This window comes from Ambystoma mexicanum, chromosome 2q (genome assembly GCF_040938575.1).
Source record: "Ambystoma mexicanum isolate Mex_15411 chromosome 2q, UKY_AmexF1_1, whole genome shotgun sequence".
Taxonomy (NCBI): domain Eukaryota; kingdom Metazoa; phylum Chordata; class Amphibia; order Caudata; family Ambystomatidae; genus Ambystoma; species Ambystoma mexicanum.
Window position 1 is genome coordinate 690,495,881 of NC_090924.1, and position 25,894 is coordinate 690,521,774.

The window sequence follows — 25,894 nt, forward strand, 5'->3', positions numbered from 1 at the left end:
AAAGTCAAAGTGGTCATGCGAGGGTCTGAGTCAAACCTCTCTCGCACAATCGAAAGTGTTTGATGCAAGTGAATAATTGAAGAAGGTCCGAGACCAACAAAGGGAGACCCGTTGTAAGCAGCATTGTGTGACAAAGAGACTTGTGTTAACATTGAGAAATTGCCCCCTTAATTTGAACTGTATCCAGAGGTTCAAAAGTGTGTTCCGAGCTCTAATGAGATGCCTTGTCCCATGACTGAAAATGTGGGGAATGGGAACACATTTACTCAGTCATTCTGACTTATTATTTCTTGAACACTTATCATTTATGGATGCCAATATCCCACACACCTTTTGTTACATAAGGCTTGGCAATAGTTTTTTTTAGTATAGGCCATATTTATTTTGACACAAAACGACTAGGACAACGTTTTCTATTATTTGATGGTCGTAGCTTGCTCCCATCTATAGATTTAGGGTTAGATAGGCGTTTATCATACCCTTGTTGAAGTTCAATAAACACCCTTGAATTGTGGTCACTTGGGTCTGTCTTACTGTTGATACCATGCCTTCTTCACACTAGTTAAGGTGGGAAAGTGTACAGTCACTACAGTGAGTCACTTTCCCTTACCCCTAAGTACAGTCCCTCTCCCTCCATACTAGCCAGCATTCACACAGAGAAGGGGCAGTAGACCCAACTCGAACTAGCCAAACAGAATATGTAGGACTGCCAGTGTAAATTGAGCAGATGCTCGAGAACTAGAATCCAAATAGTAGTGTTGTAAAAAGCATGGTCCAGGTGGTGGCTGTGGTAATGATCTCGATAGGCACAAGTCTCTGAAAAGCAACAGAGGCTGCTTTCTCGCATACAGCATCAGTGTGGAGCCACTTTGGGGGCTGCAAGCACTGGACCTTGCAAGTCTCAACAATGCATGAGACTACCCAGCAGGCAAGAGGCCCCGGAAGCCGTTGACCCGCGAGAATTGTCCCCATAAAGAGTTTACCAGAACATCTGATTTTTCTTGTCCTGTCCCCAGTAAAATTTCAATGCTCAATGAAAGTCAAGATTATGGAGCAGCCTTCCCTCCGAGGGAGTGTTGGGGAAAAACACAGGCAGACAAACCTCTTGGTTAATGTGGAAATCTGATATGATCATTGGCAAAAACGCAAGAATACGTGTAGAGTACAACTTTGACCTCGTAGAACGTAGTAAACTGTTTGACTGCTGAAAGGACCTGAAGTTCTACAACAACAGGCCGACATGACAGGCACCAAGAAAGCAGTGTTATAGGCCACCAACCTTGGATCCACCATGGTCATTGATTCAAACGGCTTACGGGACATTGGTGTCATGTCGAGGTCCCATATGGGATGAGGACTCCAAGGAGATCAGACTTGTATTTCTGCTTGTGCAGTGTCATTTCACCACTGTGTTAGACAGGGAGATGAAGCATTTCCCCCTCCACCTTCTTGAGTGCTGCTATTTCTGAGAGATGGTGTGAAATTACTCCACTGATCTGAAATGAAGGCTAAGGCAGGGTCTAATCCAGACAAATTAAGGGATTCACCTGCCTCTTTGTCCACTTGTCCTTGTACTAGGCCATTGTGGAATGGTGATGAGCCACCATGGTGATGTCCATGTTCTCTCTGGACAAGCCCAGATGCCCAGGTGTCATCTTCTCAGGAACCAGACTGATAACTAAAGAAACCGAAAGGAGGGATGCCAACCCCCGCCCCCACACACCCATCCCCTCACCTGGGATAGAATATAGAGTCTCAAAAGAAGTCTACCTGGCTGGCCACCGTGGCGCCACTAGAATGATGGAGTAGGTCCTGGCTTCCCTAACTTCATTAACATCTTTTGAATGACTGGAGAGGGAGGAAAAGCTTAGATTGTCTCTCCCCCACCCTCAACAAGATTGCTAGGCCATCACCCAAGGGGGGGAAATCACACCTCACAAACAGGTCCTGAACAACTCTGAAGGGAGTTACCACTAGTGGACCGAAGATTCCATTCTGCGGAGTTTCCACTTCTTCAGAGTTCTCCTCTACCAGAAAACAGAGTGAGTGCACATGGATATTCTGCTGAAGGGCCCATTCCCACAATAACACTACAAGTGCAAAATGTTGCAGGGACCTGGTAGCACCCTGCTTTTTCAAACAGAACTTGGTGGTAGCTGTCAAGACCTGCACACAAGAGTTCTTACTCAGAAGAAAGGTCTTCTGGGCAGTGAATATGGGTTGTAGTTCCAGCACATTGATGTGTAAAGTCTGTTCTGTGTCCCACAAATCATGCACCCTGAGGTCATCTTGGGTGGCTCCCTTCCCCACCAGGGACAAGTGGGTTTTCATGGTCCAAGTGGCAATAAGACCCAAAAACTGCACCCCCTCCTTGAAGTAGGAGCAATCGTTTCTACACTAAGTCTGGCCGTAACGACATGGGGGTCTGAAGCACAGCTGACTGCATGTGATCCGCCCAAGACCATACCGAAGCCAAAGAACGCTGGATTCCCCTCATCTTGAGCCTGGCGTAAGGCACAAGCAAGGTGCAGGTGGTCATCAGGCCCACTAGCCTCTGAATCCAACAGTCCGTAGTCAAAGAACAGGTCAAAATAGAGAAAAAGTTGAAAGAATGTCCCGAATCCTCTTCTCTGTGGGAAAGACCCTGGCCAGACAAGTATCTCAGATAAAAGTCAATGAAGGTCATCCTCTGGGTAGGCATCAAGGAACACTTTTTTATTTTATTTTTATTGTTTAAAGCGCAGACCTAGCTAGTGTGTCCAGGTGTTGCTGAAAGAGCCATGTTTTGAGAGATTTGCAAATTCGGAAAATTGTGGGGCATTCCAAGTCGACACCGGATTCGAGTTTGAGGGCGGGTGCATGACAAGAGAAGGATTGTTTGCAGGTCCTCTCTTTGCCTACCAGTTGTGATTCAAGCCTGTTGATCGATTTCTGCACGAGGAGCGTCTGCCACCAGGTATGTGGAACTTATGTAAAGGAGCAGGTGGACATGTCAATCTTAGCTCCTGCCCCCTCAACTCTGTCATACTGGAACAGGAGGAGAACAGCCTTATGTGGGACACCAGGTATCATCCCAATACCACATCGAGTGTATGAGAGATGATATGCACTCAGACAAGAATGTACCCTCGCACTGAAAGGGTGGAGGGATATCAGCAGACACCGTTGGACATCCTAGAGCTTTAAGTGAAATATGACGAGGGCGGAGTGATGTCATGAAGGAAAGATACGGAGTCGTACAGGAACGATATGAAAATATTTAAGAATAAAGATGTAACTGAAGTAACAAGGGAAACATGTAATCAAATACGAAGAAATCATATTTGCAAAGAAGATAAACTAACCTGACTTTTAAGTGTGTATATACGCAGTGTGTATGTTGAAGGATCTTTAATCGAGGGAAGCAAGAGGTAGGTCAGATGACGTCATAACAGACGAGCATAGAACACTTTCTTTAAGTAGACTAGATCTTGATGTGGAAAGGGATGAAAGCCATACAAGCTGGGGAAGAAAGGGAAGAAAACGAGAGAGGGCGTAAGGTACTGTTTCTAAAGAGGCAAGTGTAGAAAAGGGGGTAAAAGGGTCAGAATTAGAGGACCCTAAAGAAAAAAACACCAGAACCAACACCATATACTGAGCGACCATAAGCAGCACGATTGAACAGTGCAGGGGATGGATCCCCGCCTTATGGAAGCAGATTGAGGTCACTACCAGGACGGAGACAAGTGGACGAAACTAGCCCCACCTGAAAAACAAGAAGTGTTGGTGGGTCATACTGGAACAGCAGGAGAAGAGCCCTATGTAGGACACCAGCTATCATCCCAATACCTCATTGAGTCTATGAGAGACAATGTGCACTCAAACAACCGTACTGAATGTACCCTTGCACTGAAAGGACGACGGCACATGCAATTGGACATCATAGAGCTATAAGTGAATAGAGTGACGACATGAAGGAAAGTTACTGAGACATACTGAAACTATATGAAAATACTTAAGAATAAAGATTTAACTGAAGTAACAAGAGAAACATGTAATCACATATGAGGAAATCATAAATGCAAAGAAGAAAAGGTAAGTTGCTGACTAACAAGTATATACATGCAGAAAAGCAAGGAAGAAAAGACATAGAAGCTTGCTGCAGAAGAAAACATAACGTGGCTAGGGCCGCCATGATGGTAAAATGGACGCCAAACTTGTATTAAAACCAATCAAGCTACCCCAGAGACAGATCAGGGCCGCCGAGTCAGGAGACGCTGGCAAAACAGCGTTGTTCAAGGAATAAAGTGGAGTCTATTGGCCTGGGATCAAGGATGCTACTTCAAGGAATAATTACAAGGCCCCACAGGAGTCAAAAGGATAAGCCATGTAGGTAAAACATATTTTTCTTAGATTAAGTAAAGGGAAACACATTTGCAAGAGCCAAGTGTTGGACAATTAAAAGTGTGGAAAGCCTATGCAAGGTGGAGTGTGCAAGTCTCTAGAGGCCGAGAGGAGTAATGACACCTAGCATAATTGAATAAATAGCAGTAAATCGAAGGATGAAATGGACACATTTGTGGCCTCCTCACATGTGATTCAGAGGTCGCAAACAAGGGATATTTATTAAGCTCCAGAGGAAGCTAATGGTGTACTTACACTCCCTCAAATGTCCCAGATTAAAGGACAGGCTGCAAGGTCAACTACAATGGAGGAGCATTGGCTCAGGGCTGGACCGATGAGAGATGATGGTCTAATTGGGAAAGTGGGGAGTATTCGGACGTTATTCTCGGCATCTGGGATCTATTTTGCTTACGTGCTGCTAACAAGCCGAAAGTCCAAAGTGGGGAAAACATGCCAACCAATCAGATGGTCTATGTAGCAACATGCTATACAATGTTGCAAAGACCAACCCGCTGCCATTTCTTCCGCTATAATCATATTATAGGTATTTAGAGGTAGTTTGAGGTGTGCTTAACAGGTAAGGGGCAGCCAATGATGTTATTAACACTTGTGCATACTATAGGTACTTATGTTCCCTGAACCAATCACTCCCTTCAATGGGTTTTACAGTTTGCCACGTAGGAGGACGTCATAAATGACGCATATCGAGGTATAAAACCTTTGTATAATCAAACTTGGCTGGGAGTGTGTGGACTACAGCTTGTGGTTTGCCAGATTGCCCTACTTTATTTTATGCTGATAGTAAAGTAGTACTTTGCCATATTCTTTGAGTCAGTCCGGTTATTTGGGGCCAAGATAGCTATTGGTAATTCCATCAAGCACATGAGACGCTTCAAGTTGCTAGAGCACACTTAGCTGCCAGGTATGCTGGTGTGCTACTCGTGACTGCTTTGTAGATGATAAATGCAGTCTTGAACAGTGTCCTGGCTTGGCGTGAAAGCCAATGTAGTTTGCGCAGGATGGGGGTATTCGGTCAAATTTCCATGCTCCCATAATAAGTCTTACTGCAGCGTAGTGGACTGCTTTTAGGGAAGCCTAGTGGGCAGCTGGGAGTCCGGTCAGGAGAGCATTTCCCTGATGGATATGCAAGACCACAAGAGCCTGCACTACAGTCTGGAGGTCCTGCGCCAGAATGAAGGGCTTGATTTTTTCGAAGGGTAGAGATTCTCAGCCAGGCTATTTGGGCCTTCTTAGCTATATGTTTCTGAAAGGGCAGATTGCTGTCAATGGTGAAGCCTAAGGATTTTGCAGAGTCTGAGAGTTGTGGTGCATATCATTGAGCCATTGTAGGAAGGGTTGCTTTTAGCGGGCGGATCAATGAGGACAAATTCAGTCTTAGATGGGTTTAGTTTGAGGTAAGCAGTCGATATCCAGGAGGCTAGGTAATCACAGAGACAAATTATGTCTTGCATGCTATTTACCCTCAACTGAATATTGTCTGTGTATTGGTGGATGGCTATATAGGGATATTTGAGGAGATTGCCCAGAGGCTCCATGTAAAGGTTAAAAAGGATTGGCGAGAGGATGGAAAATGGGGGACTCCGCAGGAGACCTGGAGTTGCTTAGTACACAACAAGTACATATGGACAGCCTGGTGTCTGCCCAAGAGGTAAGTAGTAAACCAATTCAGGACAGTGCCAGAGAATCCCATCCTGTCAGCAAGGAGGGAGAGAAGGATGCAGTGGTCGACGGTGTCGAATGCAGCCGAGAGGTCAAGGAGGATGAGGAGGCATGAGTCGCTCTTATCCATGATTTGGAGAGCATCATCCACCACCTGGATGGTGGCTGTCTCGATGATAAACTTTGGGCAGAACCCCGACTGATAGTCATGTAGGAGGTGGAGTTGTTCGATTCTGTCAAGTAGTTGTGTAGCAACTACTATTTCCAAGATTTTGCCTATAAATGGGAGGTTCGTAATGGGCCTGTAGTTGGCCAGGTCGTCTGGATCTAGGGTTAATTGTTTTCAGAAAGAGACCTTATGAGACCAGTCTTGAGGGTGTCTGGGTATGATCCTTCTACGAGGGATGTATTGATGATGCTAAGGAGCGCACTGAGTGCCGGTCCCGTCAATTAGGCCGGAATTATATAGTCTGAAGTAAAAAGTAGGTTTGAGGGAGGTAATCATTTTGAGTAGATCCTGGGGAAAGAGGAGAGAATTTGGTCCAGAGGTGGAGTGTGCGTACGAGGGTGCAGAGGATGCTAATGCTGTGAGAGGTTTATTCGATGGTCTCTCTGATTTTGTCTATTTTTTCAATAGAAAATGTGTTGATTCTGTCGCATTTTTCCAGAGTTGTTGGTACCTTTGGGGTGGGTGAGGGTTTGGTACAGTGCTTTCCTGCTTCAAAAATTGCTTTGCATCGGTTAGAGGCTACCGCAAAAGTGGTGGAGTAGTAAGCAGCTTTGGCCTCGGTAATCAGAATCCTACGGTTTGTGTACAGCGATTCGAGGTTGGTGAGGTCTCTCAGGTTATGGTTTTTGTGCCACTGTTTCACTAGAGTTCTGATTGAGCATTTGTTGGAGGCTAGTTCAGGGGTGTACCATGGGGCGGATGGTTTGGTCTTAGCCCAGTTGGATTTTAGGAGAGCATGAGTGTGTTAGGCAAAATCCTGTGCAGTGCCCTTAGGGACCACTACACACAATTAAGACTACAAGTGGTAATACAAGTTCAACTTTGGTACAAACCTGTACTACACTGTTAAAGTGGTAGCAGTAGCGGAGCAGCCAGACTTATCTCAAGAGCAAATGAGCAGTAGTAGAGATTACACAAAGGACTACAATTACTGTGACTCAAACAAACACTGACTCAAGGTTTTTTGGCTAAAAAGTAAAAGTACATTTATTTCTCGACCATCTGTTCACAAAACACTTCACTTATATTAATTTAAAACCACACATAAAATACACTACACACAACCAATTCACTTTGTGCAGCACAATTCAAGGTAAGTACCTTTGAATTTGACAGACTGATGTTGTGAAACAACAACGTTACCGGGGGTACAGATGCGATCACTTTTTGACAGTAATGACAGTTCGGTCTTACTAGATAGGCGTACCCGCTAGAAGAAATGTTACCGGAGTTAAAACACACTTAGCACATGAATCAACACAAGAGAGTAGTGGATAAAAATCACAGGCAATACTTTCATCAAGGCAGATATAATCAGAGGTCACTTTCCTACAAGTGAATAAAAGTCAATAGGCCTGCGCCAGTGTCAAGTGGAAAAGGGTTCCTCTTGCTGAGGATCACACGGTTAGTACAGTTCACGATTCGAGATTGCCAGGAGTACTTAGATATTGTCAAAAGAGGAGGCAAAAGTTATAAGAGGGAAGGAAGATAAGGATAAGCCTTTTGTGAGGAGAAAGGGGTTCTCCCCAGTACCTCGAAGTTGGACACAGTACCTTATTCAAAGTGAAGAAGAGCTGGTGCTATAGCAGTTGTTCCTGGTAGTTCCTGCAGACTCACGCTTCCTGTGCCTTCAGTCGTGGGGACAAGAAGGAGGACGTCTGGAGCGATCTGCACTACCCAGGGATGAAGCCAGCAGCAGCAAAAGCAACAGTGAATAAAAGGTGCGCTCCTTTAAAATAGGAGAGGCTCTTCAGGTGGCTATCCGGACCACTAAAGCTGTGTGCAGCGATTTCGACCAAGAATAGGATCCTCTGCCTGCGGAAGATGAGCTGGTTGATCGCAGCAGGCTCAAGGGAAGAAGACTCCGGACTGGATCTTCTCTTGTCATTGAAGGGTAGATAGCTCAGGACTGCAGCAGGGCTTCACCGGGACTCGGTAGTTGCAGCAGCCATCTTCTCCGCTTCTCTTTGGTTCCTTGCAGTTCCAGTGGCGACTGACTTCCAGCCCAAGAGTCCTGCCTTGTATGCGAAAATCCCCCATTCACACAGCCTGGCTGTCAATCGCACAGCAGGGGGGCTGTCCAGCCCGGACAACCCCTCCAGCCAATGGATGCAAAGTACGACTTGGGTTTCCAAGGAGACCCTGTGCTACACCCCTCCCTCACATTCAGCCCACCTAGACACCCAGAAGCCAAAAGGAGGGCTTCTTGGGAGAAGCCCGCCAAAAGACTGAACAAAGAAGGCAAACCTGGTTTGCCGCGCAAAGTAAAACACAAGAAGGACTTTAACAAAAATAAATAGCTAAAAAAACCCGACCGGAGCCAAAAGAAAGGATTTGGTCAAGCGGATTTATGTTCGAGGCTAATATAATAGCCTGGAACAGTACCACATTTATAGTGTATAATCGCGGTACAAAAGTTAGGGTAGATACCACTGCCACCAGCCAAGTCTAAATGTTAAAAGAGCAAAACAAAGCTCAGAGAGGCAGAGACAAAAAGGGATAGGAGTTAACCGTTTCCAGTACTCAATGTAAGATCGGGTGTACTGGGTCTGTAGTTTTAAATGACTACATAAAGTAAATGTCAACTTTACCTGTTTTCTGGGGGACAGTAGTCAGCCCCAGAAATATGGAGTCAGTGGGAAGGCTCAAAGACAACCCTGTGTCACTGCACTTAAGGTGCTGTGTAACACACATAAAAAGTGGGGCTCATGGAGTGGTGTACTCCAGAGCCCACGATCACACAAACAATAGAAATACACATGGCAAAACACATATAAGAGTGGGAAAAAGACTCACACTCTTACCAAGTGGAAAAAGTAAACTCCAGAAATCCAGCAAAGCTGCTGGTGGACTCACTAGGTGAGGGAAATTAGCCATAGAATGAGAATTCTCCCTAGCAGAGTTTATCACCAGGTAAATAGCAGAGTTGCTGAATAATTCCAGGAGGCAATCCCTGTGGTGGGGAAGTCTGCAAATTTTGCTTCTAGCTCATTGATTGTGAAGGTTTTGAATGAGCGGTGTTGAGTGAGGAGGGCATTTAGCCTGACCTTTGCAAGCCGTAGTTGAGTGGGTAACTGATAATGGGATGGCGGCGTGGTCAGACCAGTCAATTGGGATAGTGTCTGCAGAGGTGATGCAAGGGGATGATGTGAAGACCAGGACTAGGGTGTTGCTTTTGTTGTGCATGCAGAAAGAGCACAATTTGTTAAAAGTCCATGGAAGCAGTCAGTGCGAAAAAACTTGCTTTGAGTGTGGTTCTCAGACTGTGACTCAGATGTTAAAATCACTGAAAAAAACATTATTTGAATGTGCTAATTTGGAAGAGGAGTATAAATTGATGATGTCTGCAGTGAAAGAGTCAGTCCTACGAGGTGGTCTGTAGATGAGGTGGAAGGTGATGGATTCCTTGTGCGATGGAGGGAACTGGCAAGCAAGTGATTCAAAGGAGTACGTTCTGGGAGAAGGGATGATGGAGCATGGCCAATCGCTCCTGTGGATGATTGCCACTCCGTCTCCTGCCCTTCCTGGCCGGTCGGCATGTTGGATGCCGTAGTCTTGGGGCATGCGAACGTTGAAAACAGGTGGGGAGGATGGGGTAAACCATGTTTCAGTGGCATCAAGGTTGCTGTACAAGATGAGGTCAGCGATCCCTGCAGCGTGAGCGACTGCTGAGCGAGCACTGATCACCATGAGAGGGTGTGTGCATGTGGTCCGTGGGTGTTGGAAGGGGGCAAGGGCAAAATGGATGAGGTTCGCTAGGGTAGCTTGCCGGACCTGCCCAGGGCACTTGGCAATTCAAACCCTAGTGAGACTGGGGGTGGGCTGTGCATGGAGCAGGCCCATGGTGATGTCTTTCTAACAGTAGTAGCAATTTGTTTGTAGGTGAAATGCAAGATAGCTGGTCAGGCCCTTGGCCCTATCATGCCCGAACAAGCACAAACAGGTGATGGCCTTGTCTTTGCACATCCTTTGCCGAGGACGCAAGTGTTAGGGAGAATTCTCATTTCATGGCTAATTTCCCTTGCCTAGTGAGTCCCTCAGCAGCTTTGCTGGATCTCTGGAGTTATTTTTTTCCACTTAGTAAGAGCGAGAGCTTTTGAACCACTCTTACTTGTATTTTGCTATGTGTTTTTACCTGTTTTTGTGATTGTGGACTCTGGAGTATACCACTTCAGTAGCCCCCTTCTTCTGTGTGTCACACAGCACCTTCGGTGCTGTGTGACACAGGGTTGTCGTTCAGACTTCCCACCGACTCCATTTCTGAGGCGACTGCTGTCCCCCAGAAAAGGGTAAAGTTACCATTAACTTTACTTAGTCAAATCAACCACAGATCCAGTACACACCATCTTACATGGAGTGCTGGAAAGGGTTACTCCTTAGCCCTTTTTATCTGTACCTCCTAGAGCATTGTTTCGCTCTTTTAACATTGAGACATGGCTGGTGGCAGTGGTATCTACCCTAATTTTCTACAACGATTATACTATATAAACGTGGCATTGTTTTAGGCTATTATATTAGCCTCGAACTTAAACCCGCTTGACCAAATGCTTTTTCTTTTGGATCCGGTTGGGTTTATTCGCCATTTCTTTTTGTTAAAGTCCTTCTTGTGTTTTCCTTTGCGCGGCAAACCAGGTTTGCCTCCTTTGTTCACTACCCTTTTAGCGGGCTTCTGCCCAGAAGCCCTCCTCTAGGTGCCTGGGTGTCTAGGTGGGCTGAATGTGAGGGAGGGGTGTAGTCACCCCCTGTACAGGGTATCCTAAGAAACCCAAGTTGCACTTTCCCATGATTGGCTGAGGCCGTTGTCCGGGCCGGACAACCCCCCTGCTGCGTGATTGACAGCCAGGCTGTGTGAATGGGGGATTTTCGCATAAAAGGCAGGTCTCTTGGTCTAGAAGACAGAGTCGCCACTGGAACTGCAAGGAACCGAAGAGAAGCGGAGGAGAGGTCGACTGCTGCAACTACCCCGTACCGGTGAAGCCCTGCTGCAGTCCTGAGCCATCTACCCTTCAACGACTAAGAGAAGATCCAGTCCGGAGTCTTCTTCCCTTGAGCCTGGTGGGGATAACCAGCTAGTTTTCTTCAGCCAGAGGAATCCCTTTGTGGTTGAAATCGCTGTACACTGCTGTAGTGGTCCGGATATCCCCCTGAAGAGCCTCTGCTGTTTTTAAGGAGCGCACCTTTTATTCATCGTCGCTGCTGCCGGCTTCATCCCTGTGTGGTGCAGACCCCTCCAGACGTCCTCCTTCACATCGAAGCTCCAGGAACCGTGGGTCTGCGGGAAACCAACAGGAACAACTGCCGTGGCACCAGCTTCATCCTTTGAGAAAGGTACTGTGTCCTGCTTGAGAAATTTGGATGAATCCCTCTTTCTCTTCCTTAAGGCTTGTCCTTACTTTTCCGTCCTTCTTATAACTTTTGTTTCGGAACATTGACAATATCAATGTACTCTTGCCTACGTTGAATCGTGAACTGTCCGACTGTGTGATCCTCGACAACAGGCACCCGGTGTCACTTGACCCTGGCTCCGGCCCTTTGACGCTTGAATTCCTGTTTATAAATGTTCTTCGATTCTGTCTGCCTAACTATAATATTGCCTATGATTTCTGCCTCCAACTCCTTCTGGGTATCTCAGGTGCTAAGTGTGTTTTTGCCCCGGTAGCATTTCTTGTCACGGATACGCGTTTATTTAGTAGACCGAACTGTCAAAAAGTGATCGCAATCATATTCACTGTAACATGTCTTGTTTTCTAACACCGGTCCATTCAAACACAGGGTACTTACCTTGAGTCATACCATCCAAAGTGAATTGGTTAGTTGTAGTATATTTTACGTGTGGTTTTGAATTTAATATAAGTGTTGTGTTTGTAACAAATGGTTTAAAAATAAATGTACTTATATTTTTGTACCTGAAACCTTGAGTCAGTGTTTGCTTGAGTCACAGTAATGGTGATCCCTTTGTGTAATCTCTGCTACTGCTCATATACGGTTGCCAGACATTTGGTCGAAAAAAATTGGTCGACCAGACAAATGGTCGAACCAATTTGGTCGAAAACCAAATGGTCGAAATTTTTTTTATTTTAACCCTTTTTTTTATTTTTTGGGGGGGGTCCCCCCTAACCCCCTTTTTTTCTCTAAAAACCCCTTTTTTAACTAAACGAAAACCCGAAAAATAAATAAATAAATAAATAAAAAAATTCGACCATTTGGTTTTCGACCAAATTGCGTCGACCAAATTGCAGTCGACCAGTTTTTTTTCGACGAATTGACTGGACACCCTCATGTACTCTTGTGATAAGCCTGGCTGCTCTGCTACTGCTACCACTTCAACATAGTAGTACAGGCTTGTACCAAAGGTAAAACTTGTATTGCCACCTGTAGTCTTATTTGTGTGTAGTGGTCCCTAAGGGCACTGCACAGGATTCTGTCTAACAGCAAGTAATGAGGAGACCCAAGGAGGACAAATCAAATAAGTGGTGGGCGGAGCAACTGAGTGGCAGGGCCTGGTCACGTGATCAGCAGCCTACTCAAGAGCATGTTCATCAACAGGCCAAGTAGAAACAGAAGATCCAGAAGGAAACAAAGGGATGCCTTGACCTGCAATAGACTGGGGGCCATAAACAGCTAGTCAAAGAGGTATGGGTATATGTGGATGCCTCCCTGCCTGGGGGAGGCTGCCACCACAGGCATAATTTGGGTGAACGCTCTTGGCACCACTTTCAGCAAAAAGGGCTGCACCCTGTACTAATACGGACGCCTTCCAAGAGGAAAGCGTAGGAAATACCAATGTGGTTCCCAAATCAGGACATGCAAATAGGAAACCTTCAGATCCAATGTGCAGGGCATGGGAAATAGGGCAGACTAGATCTGCTCCAGTGAGCTCATCTTGAACCGTTCCAAGGGGAACAAGGTGTTGAAGAAAAGGTCCAGAATGGTGCTCAGGCTCGTCTGGATGTTCTTCAGAACCTTGAACAGCCTGGAGAGAAATCCTGTCCTCTTCTGTGATAGGGGAACATCCTCCACTGCTCTGGTGTCCAAGAGCTTCCGGACCTCGGAAGCTAAAGAGTGCGTCCTGAGCTGGAGTAGAGGAGGCGGCACCCCCACCTGACAGCCAATAGGGCTCAACAATCCAAGGAGATTCTCTTTCACCTCTCCTGGTGGAAGGAGATCCTCCTTCACACCCAAGTGGAATGAGAGAGAACAAGCCTGTTATTGCTTTATTTTGTGATCTGTGGAGAAGGGGGGGAAGGACATTTGGAGAACCCCCTGTTGCATCTTCTTGGATTGGGAGGTGGACCAAGCAGCCTGTCTGGCCTCCCTCTCCAAAAAGTCCTTGAAAATCCAACAGCAGGGAGGGGGAGCAAGCAGCACATCTGGATCGAAAAACCAGAAGCAGTGTGACCTTCTCACCAAGGCCTTGTGAGAAGTAAAAGGCCTCTGGGACAGTTTGGCCAGCCCTACCAGGGACTTGGCAGTCTATGTGCTGGATTCTTTTTGCGGCTCCTCATCCGCTGACAAATGAAGAAGCTCAGTTGACAAATGAAGCTCAGAGCCCTTGAACGGGAGGTCTCGGATGCCTAGGACACCTTCTCACATCGACCCCCCATTATCATGCATCTGACAGAAGTATCCATGTTGTCCGCTGCAGACTGTAGAACGTCTTGGGCAACCCTGCTTGACCTCAGAAAGACCAGCATTGAAGGCCACAAGCGTGTCCGATGGTATGAACTTGTCGAAGTCAGAGAGCTCCTGCCACAGTCGTTGAATGGCTGCGGCCAGCAATTCCAGACTTTTGGCCCTGGGAGGTGGTGATACACCTTCTGGAAACAGGCGTCCAGAAGCTTCTCCTCCTTCCCTTGGATCAATGATGCCGAAAAACTCGTTATGGATCTGGATTGCAGAGTGGCACATCCACTACCGAAAAGGGAGGCTGAGGACGAGATGCAATGCACGATACCTCAGCTGAGGCCGATTGAAGCTTGAGCCATACCTGAAGAGCCTCCGCCATGTCATCCTTTTGGAAAGGCTCACACTAGACTGGTTGCTCATGTGTGCTAATAGCACACCAGTCGAGTCAAGTCTCAACTGGAAGGCTTACCCAGGTGAGGATTTCTAACAACTCAAGCAACCCCATGATCGGCTTGTGAAAGGCCCTTGCTGAAGAGGGCAAGTTCCTCTTACTGCTCATCACCTGTGTCCCACAAGTTCCTGTAGTCAAGAGTGGGGCGTCCAAGGAGGGGCTGGTGCAGACAGCGATGGAGGAGGTGGCCCTGGAGGCAATGTGGTGAGATAGCTGGGGGAAACACCTGTAGTTGATCATTGCAGTGGCAACATCTTGCTGATGACATAGGATCAGGGTGGGGTTGAGGAGGCTTGGTTGGTCTGGAGCAAGAGGTCTGACAAGCCAGAAGCAATGAGGGGCTTCTACTGCCCGACAGCCATGGGTCAGAGAACACCAGAGTCAAAGATGAAGAGGGGAAGTCAACAGTCGGAGGAAGAGACATCCTTGTCAGAGTCGACCAATGCACTCTTGGGGCAAACACATCTGAACTCGAAAAAGTGGGGGCAGCTGTTGAAGGGCCCCAAGGCCTAGGCATCTCTTGCGCCAGAGGAGCTTCAAATCATAGCAGCAGCCATTGTGACCTTTCCTGCCTTCTGCCACTTGTGTAACTGTTAAGGGATGCTTGTGCACCTTATGGGGAATCTTGGCCGTGTTAGAAAGTTTAACTGCGCAAATCCTTGGAGGAGCCCACAGACTTAGCCCCCTTTTGCATTTCACTCGGACCCTGTACCTTGATGAAATGTTAGCCCACCACGCTCCCCTAGGAGGAGTCATTTTACTTAGCCCCTTTAGCACTGACATCTGCCATTACCCCCCAGGGGATTTGGTTTTAGCCTAAGCTCTCTTGGGGGAATCCTTGGGGACCTGTCGAGGCTAAACCCCAGAGTAGAGGAGCTCGGAAAAGTCTCCAGTAAGCAAATGATCACTCAGACCCCTCCCAGATGCAGAGACTCACAGGAAGGAGTTCCCGGACCAGTGCGCCTTAATTGAAGGAAGTTCACTTATCTATTACTGCTTCTTCACCTCCAGGAACTCACAAAGAAGTTTAGGAGGTACTTTACATCTCCCAACATTGAAGGTGGTGAGGGAACTGACAAAATGTCATATCACCAGCAGCAGACCCACTGATGTTCCGGGCCCAATCACCCAAGGCAGAGTGAATAAGGATCTGCGGCAGGTAGCTGCTACTGGCAGCACATGCAAGCAGCAAAACCAGCTTTACCCGGCGCAGGTGAGGGATCCCGAAGCACCACTGCTGGCTGGAGGAAGGCATAACAAACTCAGATAAAAAAACTAAGGAGACAAAAAGGCGCAGAGAGCGCGCAGCATCCAAGATTTGTACCGTCTGGTGCAGAAAAAAGTAATGGCGGGGCTAAGAGAGATGTGGCTGCATGTATGCGAGCAATCATATTTGAGGGAACCTAAATGCTCCGGTCCCACACCCGTTATCAAGAACACTCAAAAGTGTGGAGCAAGGGGGACCATGTAGGAGTTACCTGCTCCCAGGAACAAACCGCTAAAAAGAGTGTTGTATTTGTGTCCTTATATGACTACATTCTAGATGAAATTACCTTTTCTGTTTTAGAGAACCCAATGAAAGCTGGTATCAGCCAGAAGCACACAGGGTCCAGTTCCCAACGTCCAACTTCTACAGCTCGCCAACCCTAAAACTGAAGCAAAAATGGAACAGTTAAACAATGGAAAAAAATATCTTGATAAAACATACTTCAGCAATAAACATTATAAGGCCTGCAGGGTGCTTGAGACTTGCCAGTCTATAGGGTGTCCCCTGGTTAAACAATTGCAATCATAGTACGTAGAGCACTTCTAATGCGGTTCATGCTGGGCCGTCCAAGTAAAAGTGGCCAAAGCCATTGGACACGGCCATTCATGGGTAGAGACGAGCAAAAGGGCCTGGGCTTGCATCTCGGAGCCAACGCTGGGCCAAAATGAAAGCCATACCTGACATCCTGCGTCCCTACAAAACAGAATCCATGCCGGATGTCCATCCTCCCCACCCTAGACAACACAAACAAAATCATGCCCACCACAAAGTGAGCGGCGAGTGGGCTTGTGAAAGAAGACACCACTTGGGATTTCGTTTTTCTGTGGGAGCCGGTGACCTGTCGCATGCTGCGGGCTAAAGTCCCCATTGGGGGTCTGGTGGCAGAGAGAATCATGGTGGCTTACTGCCAATAAATAGTGGCAAAGTGCCTACTATGCGCTCAGACTGGTTTATGTATGGGGGTAAGTAACAGAAAAGAAAACAGTCTCTTATCTGGATGCGAGGTTGGTGACAGAGGGCATCTTTCGGTTTCAGGTGAGACTTTGGGAGCAGAGAGGATCTTAAAGGCGTGGGTCCTGCTCTGGTAGCTAGTGATAAAAGGCACACAGATTCAGGATTTTCTGAGAGCTTTTGGCAAAGGTCTTCCCAGCTAAGGGCTAAGGTCCACTATAGGAGCTGTCAAAGTCTAAGGGAGTGCAGAGAAGGGCATGCACAGTGAGGATTTGTGTTACAGTGCAATGAAGGAATACTTTGGCCCCTGGTTGCAGGACCTGTTTTACAGGGTAATGCTGTTATTAAAGGAGCTCTGCACAGCAACATATTTTACAGGGCAATGCTGACATGTATTGGGCACTGGCTGCATGACAATGGAGGTTATTTTACAAATAAATGTTAATTGCAGGCAGGGGAGCAACAAGGTTTGCACTTACGTGCTGTTGTGCCCCTGCATGCAAATGTTGTCATGTTCAAAGCAGAGGGGGAAAAGTGAGGTGTGCAAGGAGGCAAAATAGCCTATGTTTACTCTCAGCTTTGAGAGAAATACAACAGTCTCCAAATTACATTTTGCAGGTAGCATTTTATAATGGATTGCAATGGAATCCGTCTGCCATCAAGCAGGTGCAATTGCAAGGCATATTCCACTGTAATCCATCAGTTTTACACCTGCATGAAAATCTGAAGCAGGCATAAAACAGTGTTCTCTTTCAAGACGGAGGAGGGAAGCTAATCAGTGATGCACAATCCACTTTGCTCCCCTCTTATGGCTTAAGTGAGCAGCAAAATGGGGCACAGTCTTAAAATTGAAACGTGAAATCAATACACCTTGCTTTTACACCTCCATTCACTGTATAACATGACCCCCAATGTGTTTTAAAGGACAGTGCTAGTATAAATTGGACACTGGATGCAAGTCAACTGTTTTGGAGGGACAATGCTGACAAATATTGGCACTAGCCACACAACAACATGCTTTACAAGGCAATGCAGGCATACAATGGGCACATCCAGCATAAACACGTGTTCTTACAGAAGTGTGACACACAGTTCTACATTGAGGAGAACTGGGAGCTATTTAGCTCCTGCTTGTAGTATAATGCTATGGATTCTCACATTGACTCAACCCTTGCTAACCCTCACCTCTCTTTCTCCAACACCCTTGACACCCTTGCCCTGGCCATGAGGATCTGCCTGAAGCCTGTTTCCAAAGTGCAATAGTTCGTATGACTCTGACCTAGCCTTGCTGAAACGCAAGTGAATAGTCACGGATTGGAAATGACTGGCTTCTAGCATATTCTCTGACAAACTGGCATGTTGCCTTTTCCAAAGGCAATATAGAGTCTCCATCCGCTCCAAGAAACAGGCCCATATTCAAGCCTACATCTCTGGGGCCACAAACATCATGGCTGAACTTTTCAAAATCTGTAAGGAACTTGCCAATCCTACTGCAGTCTCCACCTCCCCTTTTCCTTCCCAGGCTCTCTGCCCAGCATTGGCCTCCCTTTTCACAACCAAAACTCAGGCCATCCGGTCCTCTCTGTCCTCTTCTCCCCTCCCCTCCTCTGCTTGCACAGAGGCCTCCCTTGGCCCTCCTCTCTCCTTCTCTCCGACTCTCCTCCTCCTCGCCCATAGCACCAGATGAGGTCACCAAGACAGTTTACTCTATGAAAGTCTCCTCCAAACAGGTGCTTCCCTGCTCCTCTAGACCCATCAAGGACAACATTGCCTCTCTTGCTCCCTCCTTGGCTGAGTGCTGTAACCACCCTTTTGCCACTGGCTCCTTCCCTTGACCTCTCAAACACTCCCTTGTGCACCCCCTCCTGCCCGGCTAACTACAGCCTTATCTCCACTACCCCCTTCTTGGGCAAACTCTTGGAGAAGCTGGTGATCTCCCAACTAATCCATCACACTGAATCTGTTGGCTGTCTCCACTACCACCAGTCTGGTTTCAGAACTGCTAGAGGCACAGAAACTGCTCTCCTGAACACCCGTGAATACTTGCTCTCAAACCTCGATTCCAACTCTCCTTTCCGATCTCATCCTCCTTGATCTGTCCTCTGCCTTTGACACAGTCAATCATTCCATCCTCATAAATCGACTCTGAGATACCGTGGGCATCACAGACCGGGCACTGGGTTGGCTGACATCTTTCCTTTCAAATCGTCTGTGGCAAATGCAAACGGGCCCTTTACTCTCTTCTACCTCACTCTCTACTTGCAGTGTCCTTCAGGTCTCTATCCCCTCGCCGTGGCTTTTCAACATTTACCTTGCCCCACTTGATCTCCACCTTCTCTCAACATTTCAAGTTTTATGCTGACGACACACAGCTCTCCTTCAAGCTTTCCTCCTCTTCCTCCCCTCTTTCCTCTCTCATTCCCGACTGTCTGAACGCTATTCAGGCATAGTGTGCTACTAACTCTCTCTGCCTCAACGTCAGCTCTCCTTCAAGCTTTCCTCCTCTTCCTCCCCTCCTTCCTCTCTCATTTCCGACTGTCTGAAGGCTCTTCAGGCATAGTGTGTGACTAACTCTCTCTGCCTCAACGTCAGTAAAACTGAGATTCTTCTCATTGAGAGTTCTGCCCCCTCCTTTCCTCCTACTCTCTGGCCGCCCTCCTTGAGCCCACTCCCCTCACGCTTGTGTGAGGCTAAAAACCTGGGCGTCATCTTTGACTCTGCTCTCTCCTTCTCACCTCATATGGCTGACCTTCCCAAGAAGGATCACTTTCAGCATCACCTCCTCAGGGGCATTCTCCCTTTCCTCACCTTACCCCAGAAACTCAATGTCTCCAGAGCTCTGGTTCTCTCGTGGCTGGATTATTGCAACATTCTCTTCCCTAATCTGCCCCTTTCCTCCCTTCGCCCTCTTCAACTAATCCAGAATAGGACAAGACGTATCCTTGGCCTCAAACACAGGGACCGCACCTCTCCATCCTTAAAATCTCTCCATTGCCTCCCAGCGGTGGCAAGGATCAAATTCAAGACCATCTGCATCATCCACAAGGCTTTCTAGGGCCTGGCACCTCGCTACATCCAACTCTCTCTCCCTAAATACCTCCCTGCTATAGACCTTCGGTCCTCTAGCTCCAACTCTCTGCAGACCAGATGTTTCACCAAGCAGAAAGTGGGGGGTAGATCTTTTTCTTCGGCAGGAACCTCCCTCTGGAACGGCCTCCCTGCCCCCCTCTGACTTGAGCCGGATCTCCTACAGTTCTGGAAGCTTCTCAAGACCTTCCTTGTCTCTTCCTTCCATCTCCCCCTCCCTTACTAGTCTCCATCTGCCGCTGTGACTGGTTTCCTGCGTCCCTTACGAGTCTTACTGGGGTCAGGCCCTCCTTCGACCAGTCTTCACCCCCGCCCCTTTTTCCAGCACTTGCCCTTGAGCAGCCTTCCCAGACTAGCCTACTGAGTCTGGTTCAACCCCATCTCACACTAGTTGACCCCCACCCTTGCTGCCCAGCTCTGAGGGCCCCCTCCCCCCTCACCCTATTCCATCCATTCCGCCTGATCTGTACCCTCTCCCTGCACTTCAAGGCCTACTAGGACTGTTATTGTTGTTTTCTCCCGCCCGGCCCCTTTTTGTCTTGTATGGCCTGGAAACACATTTTGCTGTATAGGCACCATACAAATGTTCAATAAATAAATACATAAATAAAAGAGCCTTATAACTCAACAGCTACCAGGAGCTACTTTGGGCTCCACAGGCCAACTGATATTGAAAAAACATCTATGCAAATTTAACTCTGTGCATTTTGGACAATCTATAAATAAACATTAGGACACATCTATATGACATTTAAAGTATAAGGTAATAAATAATGAAATAAATAATAGGTTTGCATTTTATGTGGAAGTTAGAATTGTGGAACGCTATGTACTAGCCCCTCATTTGCCATTGGTAGCGCCTGGTCACTGGTTAATGCTGGATACCCAGGAGCTACTTTCAGCTCCTCCTAATGCAATCTTACTTCGATCCCTGGGTGATGACATATACTGGGCACAGTCAGTATGAATATATGTTTTTACAGAGGTGTGCAGGCATATGTTACACATAGGCAGCAATACTTTTTTCCAGAGTGGTATTACTAGCATATACTGGGCACAGAAGGCATGATAATGTGTTTCCTAATTGAATGCTGGCATATGACCATAGACAACATACACATGTTAATACAGTGGCCATATTGGTATGTATTAGGCATAGTCAGCAAGAAGATATGTTTTACAATAGCATGGTAGCATTTCTTTGACATAGGCAGGATGACCTTGTTTTCACAGTGGCTATAATGGCATATAGTGGGTGCAGGCAGCATGAACGTATGCTTTAGAGGACAATAGCGATGGTTCTATGTGTTTTGAACACCTTCATTTGAAAGTCTGCAATTGGTACGTACACTTTTGGTCAACCTGAATTTAACCCGTTTTTAATTCTTTATGGGGATTCACCCTATGCCACACACCGTACCTCCCTCTCCCAACAGCCTCCTGCATCCCCCTACATACACATACATATATACAATTGATCGACCAAAAGTCCACAAAGGAAATGCTGACTTTCAAATGAAAATTTAAAAACGCGTATTACGAATATCAGTATATTTTGATGGGCCAGATGAAGATAGGTTTTACAATGCAGTGCTGGTAAATAATGCGACAGGATACATAGTCTTGTGTCAACATGCTCATTTGCACTCTTGGTGACCTAGCATTTACCAGAGTGTTCATGTGATCCCTACAGAACAGATTACTTGTGCATCTTCTTTCAGCCAATTTTTATGAATTGTGTGCTGAAGAATACACCAGTTCAATAAATTGTTTAAAAGGAAATCTTGAGGTTTGGGGGAGACTATTGGTTTTGCCCCCACCTACTCCCCTCCACCCATTCCTTCGGCTGACTCCCACCCTGACACAGCCCTCGCTAACCTCAATCTCTCTATCTCCAACACTCCTGACACTCTTGTCCCTGCCATGAGGGTCCGACTGAAGCCTTCCAAAAAGTGAAACTCTTAGTATGACTCTGACCTAGATGCCCTTAAAGGTAAGTGTAAGGCAGTTTAGCGGAAATGAAATGCGTCGGGTGATCAATCTGACAAACTGGCCTGCTGCCTCCTTCAAAGGCAATATCGACTTTGCATCCGCTCCAAGAAAAAGAGTCTTTATTGAAGCCCGCATCTACGCAGCACCGAACAACAAGGCCAAACTTTTCAAAGTCTGCAAGGAACTGGCCAATCCTGCAGCAGTCTCTTCTTCCGTCGCACCCACCCAGGACCTTTGCTCGGCCCTGGCTGCACACTTCATCACCAAAACACAAGACATCCTTTCCAGCCTCGCCACCACACCACAGCATACACCAACACCGGAGCCTCCCTTGCCCGCCCCCCTTCACTTACCCTCTCTTCTCTTTCACCCCTCCCACCTGATGAGGTCTCCAGACAAGTCTGATCCATGAAGGCTTCATCCAAACAGGTGGACCCTCACCCCACTAAAACCAACAAAGACAATATTGACTCCCTAACCCCAGCCTTGGCTGACCTCGATCTCTCCTTTTCCACTGGAGTTTTTCCAACTGGTCTTAAGCACTCCGTTGTGCACCGTCTGCTCAAAAAACCCTCTGCCGACCCATCCATTCCGGAAAACAACCGCCCTATCTACATCACTCCTTTCCTGGGCAAACTCCTTGAGAAGTTGGCTATCTCACAGTTGACCCTTCACACTGAATCTATTGGTTGCTTCCATGACTATCAGTCTGGCTTTAGAGCGTCCAGAGGCACAGAAACTGCTCTTCTGAACACCTGTGAAAACCTGCTATTACATCTTGACACTAAGACACCTTCTCTCCTCATTTTCCTTGACCTCTCCTCTGCCTTCCACACGGTCAACCACAATATCCTGATCGCACGGCTCAGTGATACCCTGGGAATCACTGGTCAGGCTCTGGCGTGGTTAACCACCTTTCTCTCAGACTGCCCATCCCAGGTGGAACTTGGAGCCTTTCTCTCGACTATTGCTCTCTCAACCTGTGGGGTTCTCAAGGGATCTAACCTAGCCCCTGGTTCTTCAACGTCTACAAGGCTGCCCTGGCACATGCAATTGCCACTTCACCTCTAACTTCCAGTGTTACGCGGATGATGCACAACTATCTTTCAGGCTACCCTCAGCCGTCTCCTCCTCCCTCATATCTGATTGTCTGCAAATATCCTCTGCCTCAACACCAGTAAGACAGATTGTTTGCATTGGGACCGCTGCTCCCGCTTTCCCACTTTCACTCTGGCCGGCCTCCCTCGGCCCTGCGCCTGCACTCACCTGCAAGGCAAGAAACCTTAGGGTCATTTTTGACTCCACTCTCTCCTTCTCTGCTCACAGTTCAGATATCTCTAAAAAGTCTAACTAGCAGCTACACCTCCTCAGAGGTACCCTTCCTTTTCTCACCTTCCCCCAGCGGCTTCAGAGCCCTGGTTCTCTCTAGGCTAGACTAGACTATTGCAACAGCCTCGTCCTCAACCTCCCTTCTTCAGCCCTGCGTCTTTCCTCTGCAGCTCATCCCGAACAGACCTGCAAGACTTATCCTTGGCCTCAAGCCCAGGGACAACATCTCTCTGGTGCTGGTGGATACCCGTGACTGCAAGGATCGAGTTCAAGACCCTCTGTATTGTTCACAAGGCCTTCTGGGGCATGGGACCTACCTACCTGAAACACTGGCTATCTAAATGCTGTCCATCCCGAGCCCTCTGCTCATCTACCTCCAACCATCTGGGAGTGAGCCGGTTACCAAGCAGAAATTTGGAGGGAGATCCTTAACCTCAGCAGGTGCCTCCCTCTGGACTAGCTATCCGTTTTGAGCCTGATCTTCTTAAGATCCGGAAACCCCTCAAGACATTCCTCTTTGCCTGTTCCTTCTATCTCCCTCTATCCGCTAACCCAGCCCTCTTCTCTTTCCCTCGCTCCCTCCTCATCCATCACAGCTTTCTGACTGGCCGCCGGTGTACCTCAGAGTCTCACAGGTCCCCGGCACCCCACCAGTCCTCTTTCGCACTTGCCCCAGGTCCCTACACCCCCACCCACAATCAATGCATTGGGAACTAATCCTAGAGAGTGGCTCTCTCAGCACTTACCCCAGTCGCCATCGACCGGGTGCACTTGGACCTCCTTCTCCCAGTTATCGTCAGTTTACTTATATGTTCCGTAAACTCTGTGCCGAAGATGTCTGTCTGTCCTCCCTTGTCTCCACACTCAATTGCACTGGTATAATCTGCAGAATCGACCCTCCTTGGGCGCTTTGAAACACTTGCCTGTGTCTAGGTTCTTTATAAATAGACAATACCATCCCATACCATAACAAGGAGCCCAGTCTAACCAGTAGTCCAATTCCTATTCAATTGGATTATTTAGTTTGAAATGTTCTAGAGTGACAACCTGGCCAGAGGGTAACAGAATGTCATACCCATTTTACATTCATAATAAAACAGCATATGAAACCGTGCAATCAGAACCCATCAATGAGCAGCACAGATGAGCAGGGGGGGGGGAATGAATCACTGCTCCAATGGTTGAAAAGGTTTTTGCAATACAACATGAATTATTAATTTTCTCTTCTAGCTTTCAACCATTTACACCTGTATTAGTATCTGTTACCTTAAATAAGTAATTCCCTGCCTGCGGATTTCTGCTCTTTAAATATTTATATAGTGCCATCATCATCCTCTCTGAGGTTCCTTTTTGGAGGACTAAACACATTAATCTCTTCTGGGGTTTCTTCCCATAATAAACTGTCAAAACATTTTAAACATGGATGACACACTTCCACTTCCCTAGGTCTGTCTAGGAGTTTTGTTTTTCATTCTAAACATGGGTTTAGTGATGTGCAATGAAGTGAAATTATTACTGTTCTCTCGAATTCTATCTATTTTAATAAGGATACATTACTCACCTAGCACCGTAACTTTACTACACTTATTCCAGTAAACCCTCATCGTTTACCAACTCTTTTGGATGCCTGAGACATCCAGAGTCAGGACTACCTCAGGAGTGTTAGGCGGAATTATATGCAGTACCCTTTGGGAACACCACACACAATTAAGACAAGTGACAGCACAAATTCACCTTTGGTACAAGCCTGTACTACACAGTAAAGTAGTAGCAATGGCTGAGCAGCCAGATTTATCTCAAGAGCAAGTGAGCAGTATCAATAGTTACACAAAGGACAGCAATTACTATGATTCAAACAAACACTGACTCAAGGTTTCTGAGTAAAAGAATATACATTTATTTACACATCCGTTTTATAACATCTCACTAAAGTAAAGCAGCTGAAAAATCACACTCTTAATACACCACACCACTCCCAATAGATTCTGGACAAGTTAAACTCAAAATGAAGTATGAGCAAAATGGCACTCCAGTAATTTAAAAAGGGAGGGGAAGACAAAGTTAGGTAAAAATTGAGCAGCACCAACAGGTAAGTAAGCAGGGCAATCTAGAAAGAGGAACTATAGTGATGGAATCAAATCAAAAAGGTTTAGGGCCAAAGTCAACAGGACAAAAGTCTTTTGCTCAAGATCACACAGTTCAGGGTAGTTCGTGGTTAAGTCTTTGCCAAGAGTGCCAGACGAAGTTGGTCGGCAGAAAAGTTAGTTTAAAGAGTAGAGAAGGACAAGCTCTCGGATTGGCAAAAGGTTAAACACACCTTCACCACGGCTGGACGAAACGAACAACCGGATTTGCACAGTACTTTTAAATGGAGAAGCTGTAGCTGAGGCGGACGTTCCTGGCAGTTCCTGCAGGCTCACAGTTCCTGAAGCGACTGTCAGACTGACATGAAGTAGGAAGACTGGAGGGTCCTGCACTGCCCAGGGAAGAAACCAGGAGCAGAGCAAAGCAACAAATAACAGATGTGCTCCTTAAAACCCAAGCAGGGTCCGACCTTCCTGGCTATCCGGTTCACTGCAGCTCTGTACAGCAAATTCGACCAGAGGAGGGAGTCCTGGCTTGCAGTTTGGGTGAACTGGTTGGTCCCACCAGCTCAGGGGAAGAAGATTCCTGGTAGATCTTCTCTGTCGTTGGAGTTTGAAGATTCGGAACTGCAGCAGGGCTTCACCGGGTGGTTCAGTCGTTGTAGTTGTCCTCTTCTATCAGCTCCTGGTCTGTGCTTTCGTTCCAGTGGCAACTCTGCCTTTCCAATCCCAGAGATCTGCTTTTTATGCAGTTTCCCCATTCACACAGCCTGGCTGTCAATCACACAGCAGGGTGGCTGTCCCGCCAGGACAGT

The 25,894-nt window shown here is 47.1% G+C and overlaps 1 protein-coding gene across 3 annotated transcripts in view; it reads right to left on the reverse strand.

Moving 5' to 3' along the window:
• CDIP1 (cell death inducing p53 target 1) overlaps positions 1–25,894 on the reverse strand; it is a 421,024-nt gene that overhangs the window by 198,887 nt on the left and 196,243 nt on the right. For all 3 annotated transcript variants that reach the window (XM_069647904.1, XM_069647903.1, XM_069647905.1), the window contains one exon: positions 15,923–16,021. The gene's annotated coding sequence lies outside the window, so the exon portion shown is untranslated. The remainder of the gene's footprint in view (positions 1–15,922; positions 16,022–25,894) is intronic.